At 34.7% G+C, this 20431-nt stretch overlaps 1 protein-coding gene across 4 annotated transcripts in view; it reads left to right on the top strand.

Annotated features, from left to right (window-relative positions):
• DLC1 (DLC1 Rho GTPase activating protein) overlaps positions 1-20431 on the top strand; it is a 246183-nt gene that overhangs the window by 22774 nt on the left and 202978 nt on the right. Inside the window, exons 1-2 of one of the 4 annotated variants that reach the window (XM_021533541.4) lie at positions 8667-8957; positions 9834-10018. The exons of 1 other annotated variant lie outside the window; for it this stretch is intronic. The gene's annotated coding sequence lies outside the window, so the exon portion shown is untranslated. Of the gene's footprint in view, positions 1-8666; positions 8958-9480; positions 10019-20431 lie in introns of those variants that run through there. 2 more of the 4 variants (XM_085577904.1, XM_021533628.4) reach the window with 2 other exon arrangements.

Raw genomic sequence — 20431 nt, 5'->3', positions numbered from 1 at the left:
CATTTTCCTTTTTTTTTTTTCCTAATAGTCTCAATGTAATTTGGTTGCTTAGTCTCCTTTGTTTTTCAAAACCAAGTTGTTTAGGCCCAGCTCTTTCCTCAAACTCCTTTCTCTTTGAGGCCAGTTTCTCAGATTAGTGAGATATGTTCAGAGTTGCAGACACCTGTCTTGTCTTTAAATTTTGAGTGGTTGCTGCCAGTTTAGGAGTACTTGTCTTGGAGAGTAGAAGGAGGGTGAAAGCTACTGAGAGTATGCTGTGAGAGCTCAAAGCTTTTTAGGCACTGAGCAACTAAGTGTAAGGGACAATACCATAAGAAATCTCCCTTAATTATCACTGCTGTTCATGAAGAGTGAAATACTGGACTAGCTAAATGGTGTGCAGAAATCTTAAATTTAACTCTTAGTCATCAGCAGTTACATATCAGATATTTCATTTCATGGAGACATTACTTGCATTTTATTTTCCTTGTATGTTCTGTGGTCAGATTAATGTAGAAACCACCAAATCCTCTGTCTTTAATTTAAATGTTGAAGGGTTTTGAGTTTTGTTGGGTTTTGTTGAGCTAAAAAGGAAAAAGTAAGAAATATATAGCTCAGCATAAGATGAGATGTATAGAATGTGGCTACACTGGTACATAACATATGGTTGTTATCTCCCAAGCCAGTTGGTGCTTGTGTTGCAGATATGTTTTTATTCATATTTATAAAAGAAATGAGCACATGCCCTTATCCCCTAACTAAATTTACTGCACTCACCGAATACAGTCCTATCCCATTCCTGGATGGAAACCACCTTTGAAATACTTGCTGCTGCTATTGATGCCCTCCTTATTCTCATCACTGCATCCCTCTAATTACCATTGCAATTTTAACACTTGCTGGAAATACGGAAAAGAGAGGGAGAAGGAAGAAAAGACAGATGGTTTTCTCCCAGCATTATCTAGCTCTCTTCTCTGTGGTTCAGGTCTCTCCCACCATAGAGGAGAAGAGATTGCAGGAAGTCTTCCCCTGGAAAGCATAATTAATTGCCTGGGGGGAATGAACAATTTTACTTCCCCTGCAGAAAGAGGCATGAGGAGTTACCTTCACTATGCATCTGCACAGAGTCAAGCCTTCTAACTCAAGAGAAAGCAACAGGCAGAACTTCTCAGCACCAGCCCAGATGTTGGAATGACCAAACACATTCCTGACACTGTAACCTCATCCACTGCTCATTACACAGTGTGCACGTTTGCCTAGTAAAATAAAGAACTCTTCTCTGAGTTCCAGAAGACCCAAGATTTACTGTATTCTCTTTTCAGAAAGATCAATTAGGAAAGAAAGTTTGCTCATAAAAACGTTGTGTGTTCTGGATTTTTGATAAGTTAGGAAGCAGACAAAATAGACACTCCATTAAATTCTTAACAAATATTGTAAATTTCAGCTTTTACTTCTGTCTCTCCAAGATGGAAATAGAAACAGGCATAAGGTTGTCAGAAATGTTGAGTTTTCTTGAATTTGAATTGGATATTCTGTACAACAAAAGTCATAAGAAAACACGAAGTAAAATGATGGTACTGTACAGCAAAGTCAGGCCCAATATTCTGTGTCTTACAGTGGCAAAGAGCAGATTCCTGGTAGTGGTGAGTTATGAAAGATTACAAGAACAAGACCCCCTCACCTGGAGGATTTCCCTGCTAGTTCTTGTCTTCAGTCCCCCACTTTCCTCAAATCAAAAGTTTAGATGAGAAACTCAAGCCAGTGTTTGTATCTTTGTTTAATAGCCCTTGATATGTCTATGTACAGATGGAGGAAAGATCATTCTCACTTTGCTGCCTTAGCTAATATGAAACATAAATTGGGACCCTCCTTAACTCATCAGAATTCTGAATAAAATACAGTAAGATTAAAGACCAGCATGCAATCTCAAATATCCTTTTGTCCAAACATTTAAGTCATGTTTAAATGCATACCTTTGCACCCTGGAGGCTTTTAACATCTGTGATATTAATAAAGTATCTATAATATTTTAGTATATTGGTAAAATATACTAATAAACAATGTTAGTTACATATTAGGTACTTAGTATATTAAGATTATGAAATTTTTAATAATTTTACATCTGTAATATTAGTAAAGTGTTATGCTGTGGAGTTTTCTCCCACTACATCTCATTTATCTTTATGGTTACTATCTGCACTGTTAGAATGTTTAAAGACAAACTTTCTTCTCATGACCATGCAAAGTGCTTCAAGTCAGTACAGCTAAGGTTAATGATACTCTATAAAATGATACCAGGAAGGAATTTGTCTGAAGTAAGCCAATAATTCCCTATTGTTTGGCAAGTCTGAATTTATTTTCAGTAACTGGTGGTTTCTATAAGAAAACAGTGATAATTATATTTGTCTCCCAAGTATTTTCTCAGGAAACACAAACAGCTTTTCTTGGTTTGTTTTAAGAACAAGCATATTACCATTTTAAATATTTTCTTATTGACTCTGAAGATGAAACAGGTTAGTAATGGAATGAGAATTGATAAAGAAAGGGTAAATTTTTAGGGTATTTGCAAAAGAGAAAATAAAGGCAGAGTTTGCACAAACTTTACAGATTCTGTAGAAATGTTAATCAGAATGTGCATATCCAAATAGAAAAAACAGAGCCCTGTGTTTCTCCAGCACTGTGTTTCACCAACTACAAATTTATGTTATTACAATGAGAAAGAATGATAAGATCCCGGGGATTGTTGAATGTTCTTATGCATCCAGCCACACAAAGAAGTTTAGGAAATGGATCAACAGCTTCTATAATCTTATATATTCTTTATTCTGTATATTATTTTATATTTTTATATTTTAGATAGGTGGACAAATATAAAAGAATTGATAGTAAATATAAATACAGAGACACCACAAAACCAGTAGCAGTAGAGGGAGAGAGGAAACAGTCTCAAGTTCCTCCAGGGGAGGTTTAGATTGAATATTAGGGAAAATTTCTTGTCTGAAAGGTTTGTCAGCCAATGGAACTGGCTACTCAGGAAAGTGGTGGAGTCAACATTCCTGGAACAGTTCAAAAGGTACATGAATGTGGCACCTGGGGATATGGTTTAGTGAGGAAACACAGTTGTGCTGGATTAATGGTAGAAATTGATGATATTAAAGGACTTTTTCAGCCTTAATGATTCTAAGGTTCTAGGTCTGAAAATCCTCAAGTTGTGCTGAGCATAACACAGCTATTGAGAGACTGGCATTCCACAGGTCTGAAAGCAATTAGGAATGATGAATCCAAACAGCTTGCTCAAGCCTGGAACAACAGGACCCAATCCTCAACTACTTTAAATTGAAGTATCTCCCATGAGTTTAGTGGAACTATTTAGATCCTATCACAAGAACATTAACAGCAATAAAATGTGATTGTTCAAGTAAATATACTTCAACATCCTTCCAGGAGCATTCATATATATGAGATTTAAGGAAAGAATTGTTTTTACTGAGAGATGAAGAATGTTGAAGAACCTGGCTGCGTATTGTCTACTCATACTCAATATTTAATGGCACCATCCTTAATATTTACCATATGCAAGCATGTATTCTTCTTTATCAGTGCTTCTCAATTCTATGGAAATAAAAATTATGACCTGCACCCATAAGACAATTTTTAATTCATCTTGTAACCACAAGTACTTTGAACCACTGTACTTTTGTACAGTACTGGAAAATGGAGGACAGTTAATGTATCCTCAGCCTTCTGTTCAAAATCTGTGCTTTTTAAAAGAAAAACTGTCTTCACAGGGGCTTGATTTAAAAACTAAGAATTGCTTGAAAGATATCCCAAAATAGAAGATGCAGTCTTCACAACAGGAAATGTAAAATATAGTTAAGCAATACACAGCTTTCTGTGTTTCTTGCCAAGTTGTGACAGATATACTGATCAATTGCTGAGAGGTAGAAGCAATGCCAAAATCTGGATAGCATATCCCAGAGAGACTAGAACTACTTATTCTTTGATGGGCTCTTGAAACTGCGCTTTATCTCCAGTTTATATCGTTGTGTGACACTCTCAACCAAATAGTTTTACAATGTCTTGCTGAACTTCAGCGTTAGTTGTCTAGAAATATGAAGTTGTAGATTGTGACAGGTTTTATTTCCATGGGGCCTGCAGTAATTGTAATTTTACTGGCTTTGTCACCAATTTGCCAACATAAGAAAAGATGTGTACATAACTAACATGTCCACTAACAGGTACACTTGAGTCCTAGTTTGGGGAAAGTTTGGACATTTAACTGCTTTTATCTTCAGTGTTTTCTAAAATGTTTTACTCTACTTAAACAGAGTAGCCTGAAAGGATTTAATATGAATATTAGTGAAGAAAGGGTTTTTAAATATTGACACAGACATTTCTACCAATATTTGAAACTTGAAAACAAGTGACATTTGTTTGGAGCAATGGCTAACAATCCATATTAGGGAAAATGTAATCAACCCTGACAGATACGCTTCAAATAGACTACTATGTTTTTAAAAAATCCTTCTTTTGATCATTTGAACCAGAATGGTAATGATCAAAAATCCCAAAACAGTAAATAGAACAAACAGTTCTAAAAATAGGCAATCTCTCTGAGTGTTATCATCTACTAATTTGGGAAGTCACGGCATTCTTTTAATCCATCATTTAGCATATTATTTTGGTGTTTGGGCCTGCCTCAGCAGCAACCTCAATTTGAGAGTTTATCTTCTGTGGAAAAGTTAGAATCTTTATAAAAAAAACACAAAAGAGCCTTAACTTTCTTTTTACCTTTTAATTGCTTAATGATAATCTTCATTAATACATCACTGAGAACAAGAATGTCTATAAATACACGCAAAACTAAGGGCTTCTTTAAAAATTATTTTAATATTTCTGTCTAAATTATTAAGTCCTTGACAATTAGAATATAATATTCCAGATTGCAGAAATGTAATTAGCAAATTCCAAATGAATTTTGTATTTAGAAGGGTGTTTATTTGGTGCGGTTTTTATTAAAAAACCCCAACATTATTTCTCATAGTGATACACACAGATATGTTTCCTTCTCCTAGTGATTTGGATGACGATTTTTTCAAGCAGTTCCAGTTGTATCCTATTCATAAAGTCTTGGCAGTGAAGAATTGTGCATATGGACATAGTTTTAATATATTCAAATTAATTTCATTTTTCTGAAATGGTCACTTATAAATTTATTTCAACTTGGAAATCGTAGAGTCTTTTTTAGACTTCTTCATGCAGCACACTTATACTGCAATTCAATGCACTAGGATCTATCAAGAATATAGGAAACATGGTCTGTTCCTGAACAGGCTAGTACATGAAATCCATGTTTCTCCCATGCCTGATCCCCAGCCATTCTATTATACCGGTTTCTGTGTGCCTGATGGATGCTTCTCTTTCCCTCCACTTGCTCCCTCTTGTGTTTTATAATGATTTCATGAAATCCAAAGCATCTTCATAAAATGTCTTGGCAAGAATAAAGTAATATACCTGATACTTATGAAATGTAAAAGTATGGAAATCATGAAATCAGATAATTCCACAAAAGCAAACATTGCAAGTTTGAAAATAGTTTTTAAAATAGAGCTGTTAGTCTCTGTCTTGCAGTACTTTTGGCAGTTCCAGGTGTATTTAAACAAAATAGGGTTGGGTTTTTTCCTATTCTTCAGTTTTTAAGGGAAATATATCAGGTTTAAATATGCTCTTTAAGAAAAAAGGAAGATGTTAGTGAAAGCTTTTGTGTTTTTCTGTAAGGAATATGGCAACTTCTATTTCTTAAGACAAATAAGAGTAAGACCTCATGTGTTCTTTTTTTTGTTTTTCTCCTTATTTAACACATTCCCTTTTCAGCAGGATTGCTTTTTAAGCATGAAAACAGATTAGTTCTGTCCACAAATCCTGATGATACTGTTTCACAGAAGTTACTTGAATTTTGCATTCAGTAAACCATAGCTATATTATGCTAATAATTTCCTATAAACCCACTGTGAGATTTGGATAAATTCTCATTGCTTTATGTAGGGATTTGTCTGAGCAAGAACTAAATTATGGAAGAGCCTACCAGCATGTGTAGTTCAAAGTTTAGAAAAGACCATCGGATCTTCAGACAAATAAAGAGTGTCTCAAAATATCTACATCTGCATTATATTAATGTCTGTGTACTGCTACAACAGAAATTGTTTGACTACTTTGCATTCTTCTTAGTTTTTAAATTGTTTTGGTAGTTCACTTTATATAGGATCATGGAAATAACATATTATTAGTTTCTTTTTCCACAATATGTCATGGAGTGTATTCAGCTTACACTAGTATGACAAAAATGTTTTATGTTTTGCATAAATAATATTATATATGTCTGCTTTTTTCTACATTGATCTTACATAGAAATAAAATATAATAATAATAATAGAACATTATAATTCTTCAATTAACATTACCTAAATGAAAGTTGGAGATTTTTGAATATCTGATTTATATAGCGTAGCTTTGAGACATATGGTTTTCTGAGTTACAGATGTGTTAAGGAAAGGACCACCTTTGTGTTTAACTTAAGCTTAGAAATAGCAAGGAGATAAATTCTATCATTTTAGCATTGTCATTCTGACCACAGTGGAAGTGGTATTAACTGGTCTTATTAATGAATTTCTTTGTTTCTCATTAGTACTCCATTCCTCTACTAATTTTTTCCCTTCCGTTTATTGTTCAAGATCAAATAGAATTACCAAGATTTCAGACTTAAATGTTCTGATTTCACATGTTCTTTCTATTTTACCATTGTAAAGTTTTATTAAAGCAGCTTTTGTATAAGTATTCAAACTCTGGTTATTCCCCTCCTTTCTGCAGATGTGATAGCAAGGAAAGATATTCAGGGGACAGTCTGCCCTCAGTTTTCTCAGACAGGAAATGCACAGACAATGTCTGTGAGGGTCTTTTTTTCAGCTATTCATCAAGCACTAGAATATTTGAAATAAGTTTTCTTTTTGAAACTGTTTCACATAACAGATCATGTTCTAATAATCTCATACCTTTTAAATATGTCCCCACTTATAAATTTTTCAATCTCTCTTATTCCTTGTGACTGGCTTCTGCAATAAAAGAGAGAACACCTTATTTAATTAAAAGGCTTATGATGGAATATTAAGTGAAGTTTAGCTAAAGAAAAATAATTCTTAAAAAAATAATTAAAATTCTGTCTTGAAATGTTTGTTTACTTTTTTGGAACAGTGTGTTACAAATTTTCATCACTTTTTTTTTGCATTATAAAGCCAAACAGTTTTAGTAAATTTTAACTGCAAGGAAACTAAAGGCTTTTTGTTTTATTTTTATTCCCATAAGCATAAATTTTTAAATTGTGCAATTTGTGCAATTGCATAATTGCAAATAAAATGTGCCCCTTCACAGCTTGTAACTTATTCAGTAAATTCCAAACTGAAATCTTGCAGGGGAAATAGTATAAATCACACTTCACAGTGGAGTTAAAGTTATGGATTCAGAACTGAGAGTAGCCAAATGTAGTTAAAAATAATCCTGAAAAGTTATTTACCTCTGGGGCTGTGCTTCTGGCTGTTCTGAGTTTACCAGCACATGTGCTGTTTCCTTTTATGGGCTTCAAAGACCTCCGCCTTTGAAGATGCAGAGGTTAGGCTGGGAAGTCATTCCACTTAAGGCTGTCTACCTCCACTATCCATGGACATGAAAGCTACTGGGAAAAATTTCAAACCCACTTCCATTTGGGCCTGCATAACTTTGTAACTAACTTTTAAAGCTAATACTGTAATTTTAAGGCTGAAAACTGCATATATAAAATTACATTTGTGACAACGAAGACCACATTCAGCAAATTTAGCAGATTTTAGCACAAAGTTCCACATGCTCAGGAACTAAAGCTTGACAAATTAGCTCCAGATATGGCCACATTAGTGGGAGCTGGAGACAGCCCTACAGGGCTGGCTTTGCTTTGACTTAAGAAATGTCCTTGAAAAGATTAAATTGAGCTAATGAAGGCATTATATAAACAGTTAAAAGCAGTCGTTGGAGGCTGGTAGAAACTCATGTATCAGCAGTTAGTAATTAAGAAGATCTTCTATCTCCTCTCAGAGTAAATATCCTGTCCTAGTTGCAGCAGGCCTGCTGAATGCAGACTTTCTGGTCAGTAAATGTCCAGACGTTGTTTTCTGTATGAAAGCATCTGTAATGTGTTACCTCTGTAGCTCCCTCTCCAAGCCAGACAAAGGCCAAAGTTTCCAATGAATAACCTGATCAATAACCATAAAATCATTTACTCAGACCAATAATTAATAAAGAGGGTTTACACCAGCCAAAGGGGTTGTCAGACAGCAAGTGATGTATGACTGACCCACCTGGTTAGATGAATAAACTTAGCAACAGCACTACTTTCTGTCTTAAGTGTAAAAAAAATTTTAAATTCTGCATGTTGATGACTACTATGAGTCACACTGACTTAAATAAAATAAATACTAAGTTATTTCACCTAAATATGAAAGCAGCGGCCAAAGATGGGGGTTTGCATGTGTTTATTAGTAGAATTTGTTATGTGAATAGCTAATATTTATTACTAATAAATACACTAATTAAAGCCATACTAGTAATTTCCATTAGCTTACCCTCAAATTTCCATGGAGCTGTCCGTCTGGTTTTAATCAAAACCAAATGGTAATCCAAGTTCTCAGGCTGGAACAGCTAAGAGGAAGTCGTTCAGAGAAGGCAGAAGAAAGCAAAAAAGATAAACAGACGATATTCACTAAATTTGTATAGAGCAAAGGATGTAGATGCTGTGGGTTACTCTGAAGACATGATTCAGGCACCCTGTCAAGCTGGAACGAAGTAGTTACAAGTGTTTTATGTCAGCAAAATACTAATATGATCAAGATGGAGTCTGTCCTTTTGCTTTTGCAGAGCTGGATTTGTGTGACTCTGGAGGATTCTCAAAAGAGGTAAAGCAACATATTCCACTGCCTGCAACATGACTCTTTAAACTGTAACATTCATTTTTTGAGATACAGCTTATTCTCTTGAGTAGGAACGCAATTTTAGCATTTGTCTTTAAATGGAATCTGCCTGACTGTGTATATTTGACAGAATAGTACTAGACCTTTTGTCACAGTGATATGTTAAGTTTAGACCGTGTTTCTCACTACCTGATGTCAAAGGCCAGGTTTCAGAAATGTCCTTGTGTTGTTCTGGATAGCTGTTACCTCTGCATGAGCATTAGAGAAGCATAAAGTATTTTTTTTTAAAGGAAAAAGTCCAGGAGGGAGAGGTTTAAGTACATTTTTACATTATGTAGCTGGAGCAGAGATTTTTTTTCTTTGGCAGGAATAGCCCTGCAGTGTATAAAGCTGACTGCCTTGAAACACTCGGTCTTGACGTTTTCTTTTCCCTCCATTTCTGCGCTCTCTCGCTGGCGCAGGCAGGCAGCCTCGCTGTCTCTCTCCCTCTCTCTCTCAAAGGCAGGAAATACTTTTCAGGCAATCTGGGCCTGGTTGTTGAGGCCCCCTTTCACAAAACATCAGTCTGAATTTAGTAGACAGAAGTCACTGGGAAAAGCTTGACAGGCTCGTGCTTAGCTAAGGCTCCCTCCAGCTGCAGAGGGTGTTTTTGTTAGAATCACACATTGAGCAAAACTGCTTAGAATAGAGCAATGATCTCAGTAGCGAAATCCGAACTTTTATGCTAGCAGAGCTAGCTGGGACTGTGCTCTTTTGTTTGTTTGTTTGCTTCTTCGTTTTGTTGCTTGGACTTTTTTTCTTCTTCTAATGGCCAAAGATTTTAGGGAGGTCATGTCTGAATTCCTGATTCTCTTCATCTAGGTAAGGCTGTCTTGGAATCTCTCCGTACTTTCAACTACTAAATTAAAAAAAAAAAAAAAAAAAAAACACCAAAGGAAAAAGAAAATAAAAAAAAAAATAGAAGGTAAGAAAAACCTCAGGAAAGAAAAAAGCAGTATCCAGCACTGGAGTGTTCTGCGTTCAGGATCTCAGCACTAGAAATAGAGGTAAAATATTTATAATCTTTAAAAATATACATTTAGTTGTAAACTGTGACAACTCTGTTTTTCAGAATATGCCAGACCTATAAAAAAATTACTGTGCATTTTTCCTCATCTTTTAAAAATATGCTTGAAATGTTGAACTTTATTTGCGTTCTTATATAAATAGAGTTGTATGGTATTGCTTGCATACTTTTTAATGTACATTAAATTGGAAAGTTCAGTGTGAGTGATTCGGTTTTTTCACCTCATTTAACAACAGGGAGGGCATTTAGGGCTATGTTTTTTTTTTTTTTTCTCTCCCACCTCCCCTTCTCTCCACTCCAGAGGTAATGATGACGAGGAGTGTTTTAGGTAGATATATCGGTTATACCTTACTGGGCTAGGTCTCTAGCCTTTTCTCAGTCCTAGATGAAATTTTTAATAGAAGTGACATTACAGTCTTAAAGGTGTATACTCTAAATCTGAAAATCCAAGGTTTATTTGTTGGCTTTAGCTAAATTAGGTTATTTTTAGTAATGCATTATTAGATATGGAGATTGTGTGTTGTGCTAGCATTTAGAAGAGGTAAAGTAAGATATAGTAAATGTCACCTGACTATAATTTTTGGGAGGATGTATGGATTTACTCTTTTTTTCTTCTTAACCTAGTAAACATGTAACTAATAAAAATAACAACAATCTGCTGTTAAGGAATTTAGGGAGAAAATCAGGATAGTATCTTTCACTGATATGTGAATGCATTTATATTTTATGTAAAATTGTGATTTAATTATTCATTTGTTATGGATATGAGAAGCATTTTTATGTCAATCTATATAGTAGTCTTTGTCTTCCTGAAAAATGTTGCTAAAAAGTAATCTGAAAATTTCTTTCTTTCTTTCTTTTTCTTTCTCTTTCTTTCTTTCTTTCTTTCTTTCTTTCTTTCTTTCTTTCTTTCTTTCTTTCTTTTCTTTCTTTCTTTCTTTCCCTCTCTTTTCTGTCTTTCTTTTCTCTCTTTCTCTTGTTCTCTCCTTCTTTCCTTCCTTCTTTCCTTCCTTCCTTCCTTCTTTCCTTCTTTCCTTCTTTCCTTCTTTCCTTCTTTCCTTCTTTCCTTCTTTCCTTCTTTCTTTCTGTCATTAAGACTCCATGTAGTTCTTGGCCAGATTGGTAACTAAAGTGAAGTCGTCTGTTCATGTATTTCAAGAATCTTTTAACTTTGCTTTTACTATTTTTCAAAATGGTTGTGAAAGGAGATGACTTTGTGGTGTGAAAGAACATGAAGGCTATTCCAGAATGGAGTTAAATATCTCCAGTATCTCCTCTGCAATAGACTGAGAATTGTACACTTTACTGACATATGGAGGAAGAAAATTGTCCAGGGTGGTCAGAATTGGCTCTGAGTTGTGAAGGGAATGCATCTAAACTGGACAGAGAACAACCAATAGGCAGTAAATTGTTCCTGAGTATATTCTGGGGTGAATTTTAACACCACAATCACTTATTTGGTTATGGACAAGTCTTCTCCAGTGAGATGTTGTGGTCTGGGAGAGCTGTGATACGTAAGTGGTGGGACTGAGAAGTTGAGAGGAATTTGACTGACTGAGTCTGTCATCCTTGTGAAATTTGTGCTGGAACACTGATGTCTCAAAGGATTTGGCTTTAGTGGCTTCTACTGCACTGTGTTCCCATGCTTGCTGCTGCAAGTATAAGTGCACGTATTTAGTATTTGTGAGTACTCCAGTTAAACAGAAGGAAACTTTCCCTACTAAGCGGGTATCTTCTGCAGCACCACCTCTAGGGTTTAAAGCATATAATGACCTCATCTGACCTCACTTGCAGATGAAAATACTTGGCACCTGAGGCAGTTGAACTATAAGGTGGACAACAGAAGAGAAACAAAAAGTATTTTCTCATTAAACTCTTAAGTTTCTTGTAGACCATAGGAAAATATAACACTGATAAATGCCTACATTTTTGATTTAGAAGGTTTAAATGAAAGTCCTGGAGTCAAATCACTATTCAACTTCTGGTTCTCCTTAGTCTAATTTCTCAGTTATACTTACCTTTTTTTGTTCTCAAGGGTTCAAGAAAAAGGATTCACAGAAAAGTTACAGTCTAAAAAACCTCTGAAAATTATTATATAGATATATAGCAATAATGAACATGGAAAATGAACATCCAGAGTTTTTTGACCTTGTTTTGTTCCTTCAGAAATGTTAAAGCTCTTTATTTGAAGCAAGAAAATAGCCCAAGTAGTTGGATCAAATGACTCCTTTGAAGGAAGTAATGAATTTATGTCTGGAACCTTGAGAAAAATTAAAACAAATAGTTACATCCATTTAATAGGAATTATTCAAATAGCTTGCCTTCACATAAATTTATGTGCCTAAAAGCTAATTTTCTTTTGAACTTGTACCTGTTGACCTTCATGTCAAATTCCATACTCAGAATACTGGGAAAAAAGGGTTTGTATATTTAGGCATAATTCACAAAAACTTCTGTAACACAAAGCAATCCCTCCTAAAAGAAAATTAAAGACAATAGCTTGGATGTGCAGTTTTTAAATAGGCAAGACTTATAGTTATTCTTTTAAAATGTTTGGCTTAAAATAAATTTTAAAATTGTTCTTTATATGATGGAAAAATTTAAACATTCCTCTTTTGTCTTTTTCATCTCAAAGGTTACTTAACTTTTATTTTTCTTGATTGTCAGAAGTATTAAGTCACATTTTATATAATAGTTTTCTGTTGTTCTTAACATGAATTTTATTGCTGGAATGTATCTTCTTTGTTATAAAGCTTCCCTGAGGACAGCAGTAGCAGAAGGAGGAAGACAATTTACAAATGTTTTCCTCTTTTCTCAAAAATAAGCTATATTTTAGAGCATTCTCCTTTTTTCTTTTATTCATCTGGTTCCATTTTCTATTATTTGTTTGTCTGGAGAAACAAAATAAAGTATGGGAGGGTTGTTGGTGTTCTGTCTTTTTTACAAAAGAAAGAGCAAAAAAACAAAAACAGAGTAATATAAGGGCCAGAGAAATTGAAATAGCATATCCAGAAGTATCAGATCTTGATTTCCTTCCTATTAGGAGAGAGCCTCTGGAGGTTTCTGATCCAACATGTCATTCAAAGTGGGCTCAACTAGAGCCAGTTGCGCAGCTCCTTGTCCACTTGGGCTTTAAATATGTCATCCAAAGATGATAACTGTGAATTCTTAGTAAGGACTTTAAGACTGGCTGGGTACATAAGTATATTTTTAAATATATATGTGTGTATGCATATGTATATATACTTGTCGACATATGCATATGTGTATATATGCATAAATTATACCTCAAATCAAAATTATCTAAAAATTTACATGTAAATCCTATGTATATCATATGTGAACATTATTTTATTGTAATAACTACTGATATTGAACTTCAGTATTTTTTGTGGTATATTTCACAACTGATTTTTTTTATGCTTTCAGGTATTACTTATTTAAGAAGAGCTTGTTGGTAGATAACTACAAATCCACTATTATCATACTTGCTTGCTTCCTTTAATGAGAAAAATAGCTTATGTTGTGATTAGTAATGTCCCGAGTTTTATCTCTGGTGTATTTTACATCAGTCACATCCCAAATACTAAGTTTGCTTAGGCTGTGTGTATCATTAAAACCAATTTCACTCATACTGTGTACTCTTTACTTCTAGTCTTCATTTTCATCTAGGCACTTCTTTTTCTTACAGTGATTTGTAATACTTCCTGATGGTTATTCCAATGTTCCCTGTGTCAAAATCTATCAGCTTTAGATGGAATACCCTTAAATTTTAGAAAATTTTATAATCAAATTTCTTACCTTTGAATTTCTGTTGGTTTTCCCACCCTCTTGCTCCCTCTTTATCAGTTGTAGAGTTTCTGGGTAGATAGGACTTACTGGTGAGAGTTTCACAATAGGATTAAACCACTACTAATACTCTTTAATGCTCGAACAAATAAATGTTCCAAGTTGGACATCATGGCACTTGTGGAAAGTTCACCTTATGATAAAAAATACTGGTATAAGAGGGAGTTGGTGGTGAGTTTTAAATAAACATCATTAGACTGAGAAGTGAGGAAAATCTGGAGTAGAGTGGAGGACTGCTGCAACGTGCTGTTCTGCTAAAGGAGCTAAGAGAAGATGGAAGGGGCAAGAGGAACCAGTGGCAAATACTCCAGGCCAAAGCTATTGGGGTTACATTATCAAAGCTATTTTACTGCACCTTATTAAGGAGCTTTCATAACCTTAATATTGTATTACTAGCATCTTTGCTAAGACTATTACAAAATTTAAACCTTTTTGAACCTCTGCATGAATTTTCTAATAAATGACATAGACATGTAAAGGGCAAGGAGAACTTACTTTGGATTCATTTTTTCAGTTTGGAAGATTTAACAATCCAATTCTTAGCAGTCCTGAGAGGCTCAACACAATAAAAGTTGTACTGTTAAATTCATTACACACTTTTTTTTTGTCTGCAGTCAAATTAAGATATCCCTTTTCATTTTGCTTGAATTGTTTATTTTCAGTTAATGCTGTTTTATCAGAGAAAGTTGATAGCTTCCAATAATAACTACTAAAATGAAACACTTTTTCTGAAAGGACGGTTTCTATGAGTTGTATCCTTCACAGCAAAACCTAGGCTTTGAGGATTCCATATACAGAAACAATTTTACACTCTTCTTCCATCAAATACCTATGTGCAGATGTCACTGACAACTCCCAAACATTGAGTCACCATCAGCTTAATTGGATATACCATACTGAATATAAGATTTTTTAAAAGCTTTTGCATGTTGTGAGACAATTGGTGCCAGTAAAGGAAATAGATCTGAATTAGTTTTAAAATCACTCACAACTCATCTGTTTTATTTTTCCTGTAGTTTTGTACTCAGAAACAGCAATTTCCAGGACTGAGCATATCTCTCCAGGCACGCTACAAACACTGAGTAGAAGAATATCATTACAAAATCAGGAGACCAGCTGATGAGTTTGGAATTCAGGCACTCTGGAAAATATTGTGAAGACTTTCTATTGACTATAGTAGATATATTCACATTATGCCTATGAGAGGCAGAGAGAAAGGAGATGTAAAGATGAGATACACATACTCTGTAAAAGTTATTTGAAAGACAGGTTTCCTGAATTCCAAAATAAGAATAATAAAATGAAAAATAATCAATTTCAGGGTTAGATTTGGAAACCAGGGAGAATTAAATTCTTACTTTCCCTTCCTTGGAGGAAGTAGATTTAATTAGGCTGTCAAGTGCATTGACAAAGCCCTCAGTGTACATTATGTGTTATTTCTCTCTCTACTTTCAAAGAAATATTGGTACAGCTGCCATTTTGAATAATTTTTGCTTTTCACACCTTCAGCTACAGTCCAGAAATACTTGCTCAGTTTGCTCTCAGTACTTTTTTACAGGTGCAAAAGAAAGGGATTCTGAATGATTCTGCTAATGGCTCATTTCCACCAAAGAGCAGAGTCAGCTCAGTAGTCATTCTCTGTAGACTCTCAATGATTAAATATTTGTCTTTCTCAATGGGAGAAAATAATTTTCAGCTCTTTAGGTACAAAGTATGGGCAAAATAATGTCAAAAATATTCTCTAGTCATGTCTACACCAGAAATGAAAACAGGCCCCCTGCTATTCAGTAAGGAGGCTGGTTGCCAAAAGCCTTTCTCTATAGTGCCTCATACTACAGAGGTTTCATAGCTCATGACTATAATGGACACCAGCAACTTTTTTTTTAAATAGAAACACCATATTAGAACCTTAAATCTAAAAGGCAACAGGAATACAATCTGGTTAATTTATACTGTTTTCAAAAAGACCTCCTGTAGCTAAAAGATGTTTTTCACTAGAGTTGGCTAGAAAATGAAACATCTTCTATTTGGGGGAAGGGGGGACATATTTGTGGAAAAACATTTCCCTAATTCTGGACCAAAAATAATAGCCACAGTTTTCTGGGTTGCCATGTCCCATGGGATGACCTTTTCTCATTTAATGTCTTTTCAAGATGCTTCCAGTTCAACCAGGGAGTGAAAGGAGGTGTAAGAAATCTATAAATTATGTTATCTTTTTTATTTTCTTGGAATAGAGAGCCAAAATTATGTGGGGGAGGATTGGCAGAGCAATGAATTTTCCACATAAACCTCCTATGGAAAAACAAAACTTTAAACCTTTACACTTTAGATTACTTTTATTACAAAGAAAAAAGAAATTTATATCATGGAATCAAGACACTATCTGTAATAACCTTCACACTACTAAATACTAGAGACCAGCAGACTCACAGATCTGAATTGATAGACAGGTCTAATTTTCTTCTTAAAAAGTCTATGCTAGAAACTATTTTTTGGCTTAAAACCCTTTTACTTTTTAGTGGGCACTTATAAATTTGATGGCTGTTGTCACTTTGGAATCGTGCCATGGTAAAGGGGATGGATGTTCATAACTGCTAATATTACTTTAATGCTGATTATTATTAAACTACCATTAACAAAATTACAGTAAAGTGGTACCATTGTGCTATAAATACTTGAGAAAATAATATTTCATGGTTTTATTGACTATTCAAAATAATACAGAAACATAAAGTTGGATATATTTAAACATTGTGTTTAAATGGTTTTGATTTGATAATTAAATTGGGTGTAAACTATATAGATCTATATAAACTATATAGCCTGGATAACTGTGGATCAGTTTGGATCCCATTTCCCCTTTCTCATCCTTGAGGAAGCGACTCAGCTAATCTGAGGCTCAGCACTGGAAATGAACCAAATACAAATACAACCAAGGTAAAACCACTGTAATCACATGTTGGCTACAAGTAAAAGCTCTTCATTGTATGATGATGAGCACTGGTAATGCAGCTGCTTTTTGAGGAAGAGAAAATAACTCCATGATATTTTCTGTTTTCAGGCTATAAATTAAGGCATATTGACAAAGTTTGGGCTCATATCTAAGGAGCCAATAATATTTTCATAAAACAAGACTTTTGAAATCTCTGAATGAATAACTTACCAACTTGACTGTACATTTTGTGGTGTCTAAGGTATTGAGATCTTATAACGCTGCTGGACACTATTGGTTTTTGTAACATGTTAAATATCTTCCAAAGGAAGGATGTTTACAAACTTAAGTGTGTTAGGCATTTTCAGTGACAGTAAACTGTAATAAGGATATATGACATATGTCAGAATCTGTGAAGAAGAAAATAATTTGTAAAGAGATAATGAGACTGATCCCTGAAGGAAAGAAGAAATTCTTATCAAGTCAGAAAAATTATTTCAGGTACATGGCTTGATTAATTTCTTGTGTGGATTTCTTATATTGAAAATAACAACTCTTTTGCAGTATGATTTATATTTATTATATATTATAGCTTCTATTTGCTTATATGGACAAGCAAAAAAAATATTCTTTGGTCTGTTTTTATATTTCTACTTTCTACTTCTACTTTACACTTCTGCAAATTCCCACTGTATGAGGCAGAATGAATAAATGTTCTCCTTATTCATGATACTGTTGATTTTTATATGGCTCTAAATTCTCTCTTTCCCAGACAGGAAATATTCATGTATTTCATGGCTCTTCAGACAGAAGCTATACCATACATTTAATCCTTTCTCTTGTTTTTTTTCCTGTATGTTTTCCTACTCTATTTCTGTTTCTGAGATGGAATTACCATCATTATAGGTAGTTCATTGCATAATAAGAATTTAAAAAACATATTTTATGATATATTTATTATATTTTATGTATGTTCAGCCTTTCTTTTGCTTATTGTGCTACATATCTTCTAATTTTGAGCTTGAAATTCAGTTGCAGATTAACAGCCTCAGTGACTTAGTTTTGGGTTTGTTTTCTGAATTGGTAGACAATATAATAGAGACTTTTTATATGCATTTAAAATTAGAAATACTTTTTTTTAATCACTGCATGCTATTTTATTTAGTACAGAGAGTTTCATACGCAGTTTTATCTCCTAGTTCTCCATTTCAATTTGGTGAAATTAGCAAATTTCATAATTTTACTTATTTTCTTATTCTGAATAGTCTAGAAAACACAGTTTTTAATACCTGCCTTCACAAAAACTATTTATAATCTTCCCCTTTATATTTTAAAACATTAATTGGTGCACACATTTCACTTCTGATTTTCAGTTTAGTTTCTGGTTTTTGCTGATTAGCCAGTTAACTGCATATGGAAATCCGATTTGCAAGTATGTAGTTCACAACCCAGTGGTCTTTTTTTTATTTGATTTTAAACCAGGTTTTGTTGCATCCTATCATTGCCCACAGCACCCCAAGGCTAAGTGCAGAGAAATTCCCTTTTTTCCCCACTTTCTCACTCCGTGGAGATTCCATTCATGAGGCCTTGTAGGGAGATGGGAATTTGAGGACCAGAAATCCCTCTGCTTTGTCTTCCTTTTAATGATCAGAGAGGAAGATTGGTAAAAGTCTCTTATCCTAGAAAGGCTGTACTTCCTATCCCTACTCCAGTCCCTGCTCAGGATCCCTTCTGGCTCTGTGGCTCTTTCTCAAGTAAAACTCATCTCTGGCCCCAAGGCATTTGCCATTAGCTTGGAAGCATGTCCCTTTCACAGTTCCCCAGATTTGCCCTCTCTACATCTGTCACACCTTTCCTTCCTTAGTGCAAAGAGGGTTACTTGGACACCTTTCAGAGTCACAAGTTCAGTAATATTTCTTTTGAGTATTGTTATGCAATTCTAATATTTGGTTCCCAATCACTTTATGTTCTTGGAGTCTCTCCTAACAGATGCTTTGAGGATCTGTTTCTAACAGAGTTTGAGGAGTCAGTTCCTCAAATTTGTCAGGGAAATGTTAGCAGTTGTGTGCTGTTTGATCTATAGCTGGGCAGCAATTTTAAAATCCTGTGTGTAGGGTATGCTGGAAGGAATGTTTGTGTGTTAGACTTAGTACTATTTGCCTCTATTTCTGTCCTCTGATTCATTGCTGGAAACCAACAGTAAGATCTCATCAAAGAAAAAGACAAGTATCCTGTGAATGGACAATATTGGAATGTGTTGGCGTTTATCTGTACAAAAATCAGAAGCACCTACATTTAACTGTTTATATTCACATTTATAAGTACATCACATGCATACATACATATGCAAACCTGAACATTATAAGTTATATAAAACATTTTAATTGTTATATTATTTTATTCTGAAGACATACTTGTCTTATGAGTATTATACTATTTCTAATTTTTAGAGTAAAGTTGTAAATATTTTTAAATAATTATAAGTTCAATCGGTCTTAGCATTTGATTTTACATACTAAAGAAATTTTTAAAAATTGCATCTGGTATTCACTGGATTAATACCCCACAACAAAACATCCTTATATTTCTACTCTATGACAGCAGGGTTTAGCATGGTCTAAAATCCTGCACTGCGAATGCTGCTTATATAGAAACTGCAGACAAGGTAAGCCTCCCCTTCAGTGAAATCCAAAAGGTGGTCTATGTCCAGGAAATAAGAAAATGAAGGATTGCATTTTAAAATGAGAAGATCTTTTAAAATAAATAGCCGAGTGAAGACCTAGAGGCTTATGTTTTATCTCAAATTATTTGTAAACAACATTCTGTGTCAGAGATTGGTATGGAGTTACTGAAAGAGCTGTATGCAAGCCAGACCAGGATATGTGAGACGAGTTTATAGGAAACAGACCCTGTTCACTTAGACTTCCCTAAACAAAGTTTGCTGACTGTGGTCATAGACCAATGAAGATAAAATAATGAAAACAAAATAAATATTTCTGGTCAATCTCCACTGCTCACAAATTCCTGCTATGTAAAAAAATATAAGGAAACAGTCTTTCATCTTTGTTTACATTAATAAGCTAATGTTTTGCCTTTTTTATTTTTTTTTAAGAAAATATTTGCATCCCAGGTAAAACATTAAATTCCACTGGCATGATGGTGGGGTTGTACATCCTGGGTTGCCCTCTCAGAAACTTTCCTGCCACAGACTCTGTAAGCTGTCCTGTGTTCTCTGCAACTTCTTTCCTTCCAAAGCTTTTCTATTTATTGCCAGTTGATGGGCAAATACGGTGCAATGAATTGTCAAAATGGAGAAACTGGTGGAGCCAGAAGGGACGTCACACCTGGGTCAGTGGCAGTGCTTGCTTTGGCCATACAGGGATGCCACCAAGTGTCCTGCACAGCAGTGCATTACTTAGGCCTGCCTTTGCCATAGTCCTTCCCTCCTAATGGCTTGGGGTTCACTGCCTGGGCATGTGTGGTGGCTGCTCTTGCTGCATGGCCCCAGGTTTCTCTCCTTATCTCTTTCTTCCACTCTGGGAAAAACAGAGATCCACTCCCATGCCCTGGAAGTGTGAGGGACAAGATGTAGGACCAGAGAGCCTTGGCTGT

Source organism: Lonchura striata, chromosome 4 (genome assembly GCF_050655825.1).
Source record: "Lonchura striata isolate lonStrDom1 chromosome 4, ASM5065582v1, whole genome shotgun sequence".
NCBI lineage: Eukaryota > Metazoa > Chordata > Aves > Passeriformes > Estrildidae > Lonchura > Lonchura striata.
The sequence above is the reverse complement of the archived record's forward strand: the minus strand, read 5'-3'. Positions and strand labels throughout refer to the sequence as shown.